The sequence below is a fragment of the Condylura cristata genome, unplaced genomic scaffold, assembly GCF_000260355.1.
Source record: "Condylura cristata isolate star-nosed mole 26May11 unplaced genomic scaffold, ConCri1.0 scaffold00015, whole genome shotgun sequence".
Lineage (NCBI taxonomy): Eukaryota > Metazoa > Chordata > Mammalia > Eulipotyphla > Talpidae > Condylura > Condylura cristata.
In genome coordinates this window covers 35,881,282-35,885,349 of record NW_004567116.1, presented here as the reverse complement: position 1 = coordinate 35,885,349, position 4,068 = coordinate 35,881,282, and positions in this window count along the sequence as shown.

Here is a 4,068-nt window from a genome sequence, read left to right as displayed (position 1 = left end):
TGAGAAGTTGAATTGTCATCACTGGTTGCAGACTAGTAACTGAATAGGCATTAGCTTGGAGGAAACTATCCCCAGGTACCTTTGAAACACCCGCTTAAATCCTTAGCAGAAGTAATACTTTATGTTAGGGATTTAGTTCGATCTCATAGACAAAAAAATCAGAATGCATGCCCCAGATGTTGGTGGGTGAGGACCTAAAGTTGCAGAAATCAGAAATACATAACTTTGTTGGAATGGTTATGGGTCAGCCCCAACATGTAATATACATCTCTGATCTGTGTCTACGAGGGAGGTAAGATGGAGCAGTTAGGAGAGAAAAATTATTATTCACTTTAAAATATAAGTACCAGACTTTTCTTTTCTCTGCACCAGATGACAAGGGCTAATCAACATCCATGTCCTTATCATTTTCTCTCATGATCTTGGTTTTTTACCAAGCTAGCTACACTAGGGACTACAGATCTAGGTAGAAAGATGAGGTAGAGAAAGGGATAGCTGTAGAGGCAAAAATTCTCTGATTCGGGGGAACAAGAACAGGGAGAAAGTAGTGCTTAAGTAACAAATACAGTGGCCAACCTGCATCTCACACTAGGGAGACATGTTCAGAAGTGTTCAGGAACTAGATTATGTTTAGTCTGAAAGCAATCACCCCTTGTAGACATTTGGAGAACGGGAAAACTCACTTCCTTAATGAGATCATTTGTGATAATTTAAGACATTACTTCTTTCTTCATCTTAATGGTTTGAAAACATCCTTACATAAGAAGTGAGACTCGGCCTGTGCTTTTGGAGAAAACATGGCAGAATTAGCAACTGAGATTGATGATGCTTAGGGAATCATCCAAAAACAATTAAAGCAGCAATTTGAGTTGATTTGGGCTCTTCAGCACTTCATCAGGGTCCTTTGATGGCTGCTGAATCATTCTGCCCTTGCTTCTGAGAGTTCTGTCTCTTGTTCTGCAACTTCTACCCTGAGAAGTTTAAGCATTTTAGATGACAGCTATCAAGTAAACAAAGTGAGAGATACAGGGGTGAAAATGGTTGAAATGAATTTGGTTTCTGCATTAACACTGCTCAATTTTTGCTGCTGCCTGACTCTAGGTGATTTTTTTAAAAAGACTTTTTTATTTTTGCATAGAAGAACTGAGGTACTGGGCCACCAGAGGATTCACCAGAGACAGACTAGGGAGCAAAACAGGTGGATTTACTGAAACACACTGCTAAGCAGAGCAGTGAGTGAGACAGTGGCCATGTGGTTCAGTTCCCTGGCTGGAGGTAGAACATGTGCTGCAGCCGGGATCTGAGGTGTTTAAAAAGGTACTCAAAGGGAACTGAAGCTCTACTTTCTGTCATGTCACTTCCGAGTGCATTGAAATATTCCTTTAGGTCTTCCCTTGTAGTAGGACACTCCGTTCCTTAATTTCCTCTGTCCTAGGAAGTATACATTATTTTTAAAAGCAGTTACCAATTTCAAATAGGATACTACACTAGATTTTTTTGTATGTGTTGTTTTCACTAGTAGGTTGCTCCCCCACCCCCCATCCCCCCCCATCGCTGCGCTAATTTTTCCATTTTGCTTTGTTCAGGTATTTACTGTTAGTTAAGGGTGTCAGTGGTCTAGAGCAGAGCAAGATGTTAAGATGCTAAACTAAATTCATTAAGGACCTTGTAACACTTTCAATGTTCTCTCAATTGAGTCTGCCTCAGCGCACTTACTGAGGGCCTCTCCTGTCAGCCTACACAGTGCTCTCTCTGAGCGGTAATAAAAGATAAGATTTCACCGCAGACCAATGGAGCACACTTGGTAGAAGACAAATAAGAAATGGCACTGAATACAGGGAAGCCTGAGGTAATAAAGGATCGGAGAGAGAGAATACAAAGGAAAGACATCTAAACCACCTGTGTAAAAAGAGTAACAAGAGGGCTCTCCCTGGTGGCGCAGCAGGTTAAAGTACAGCACTCAGAAACTAAAGCCACTTCAGCATGAGTTCAATCACTGCCCCAGAGGTGATCCACGAGGCCTGGCAGACCTCTCCTGACCCGCCAGCTGCTCCCAGCAGCAGTGTACTTCATCAGTTGCCCTGTCCTGCTCCCCACTCTGTCTCTAGTGAATCCTCTCACCACCCCTGCACCTCTGGCCTGTACCCCAGCTCTGTATGCATAAATAAATGAATCTTCATTAAAAAAAAAAAGAGTAAGAAGAAAAAAATTCTGAGAGGTGTCACTCTTGGTACAGAGAAATAGTATTAGCAGAAGAAATTGGTTACTTGAGTACAAACCAGTTGATTCTCTACAAGAAAAAGATAAATAAAGCTCAGGTGAGTGAAAACAAAGCATGCCCTCTGGGTAGCTGGGTTTATGTCTGTGGGGCTGAGACCTTATCAGTTGAAGAGAGTTATTCTTTATTCATAAAGCTATGAATGCTGAGAACATTGTTTTTAACAAGGATTAACGTGGTGCAGTTTAAATGGAAGACATATTTTATGTCAATAGACTTGTGGAGGCAGCTAGGTCCGTTAGAAGCTAGCTGTCTTTCATCAAGTTTTATTGACTGGCTATTCATTTACTAAGCTTTGGAATTTGGAAAGCACAACTCACTTCATTATGTACAAGTGCTTCGCTCTCCCTCCACCAAACTCAGTGGCACTACATCCTCACATTAACCCTCTAGTCCCTCCTCTCTGGTGGTCACTGTGTTTTTCAGTACCTAAAGTTATTGTTGTTGTGTGTTGCTGATTTTTCTTTGATTGTTTATATTCCATAAGTGAGTGAAACCACTGATAATTGTCTTTCACTTTTTGATTATTGGCACAATTAACTCAAGCTCCATCCAAATTGTGCCAAAAGGCACCTGCTTTAATGCCCACATTGTGTTACACTGGCTTTATAGACAATTCTTTTTTCCAGTCATCTGTCCATCAGCATTTATGCTGATTAAGTTGTGAATAATGTTGCTATAAACATAAGGGTGTATAAATCTTCTTGTTTGATTGCTTTCATTTTCTGGTGATAAATGCCAACGAGTTGTATTAATGAAACAGCCAAATCCTGAATTCTTCCCTCTTTTCCTTCAGTCATTTCTAGGGACCCTGCCAGCCATAGTGTTCTCTCTCAATAGCACAAAGATACAGGTGGCTGAATTCCTAATGATCTGCTTCCTAGAAATGCAGGACACACAACACTGGCTATCTATAGTCCTGGCTCCTCTTCTGATTTTGGCCCTAGCAGCCAACTTCATGCTATCATTCACCATCTGGCTGGAAGCATCTCTGCATGAGCCCATGTACTATCTGCTTGCCATTCTCTCCTTCCTGGATGTCATCCTCTGCTTCACCGTCATTCCCAAGGTCAGACCCTCCCTGGATTCTCTCCCAGGCATTGAGTCATTTTTCTCTAAACAGTATTTGGTTTTGCTGCTATGAGTCCTCCTGCCATTGAAGGAAAGCCTACAGGAAGTCAGCCACACCATCACACTAATCCCATTAGAGCCCCACATGTATTTCCTCTCATTTACAGTATCCCATGTTTTTTTAAGTCTTCTTTCTTTCCCAGTTGACAGACCTTCTCTCAATGTGATTGATCTATTTTACTTCTAGGGATATTATTTTTGACTTTGAAAAATCCCATCCTTATATCCAAGAGATTTGGAGTTTTCACTCTAAAGTATAATTGAATGCATGTTTATGTCTTATACATATAGTGAGACAGGAGCACAATTGGAAGAGGTTTCTTAAGTGTGTGCAGAGGTCAGAGATTATGCAAACATAAGTGTTGGCCTTATTGGTTTATGCTCTTGCAACATCTTTAGATGGGCAGATGTGGTCAGGTGGGGTTTGGGTAAGAACTCTGCTAATCAATAGAAGACATACTAAAAATGAACATTTTTAAATGAACATTTTTAAATAAGAGAACAGGGTATAAATCAGACTCTGGATATTGGTCTGTGCATCCAAGGTATTTGAAATTAGGATACTATCTCCTAAGATTATGAGTCTGTGGTTTGATATATGAATGGTTAAAGTCCCCCAAGAGGTTTTTTTGTTTATTTGTTTGTTTGTTTGTTTGTTT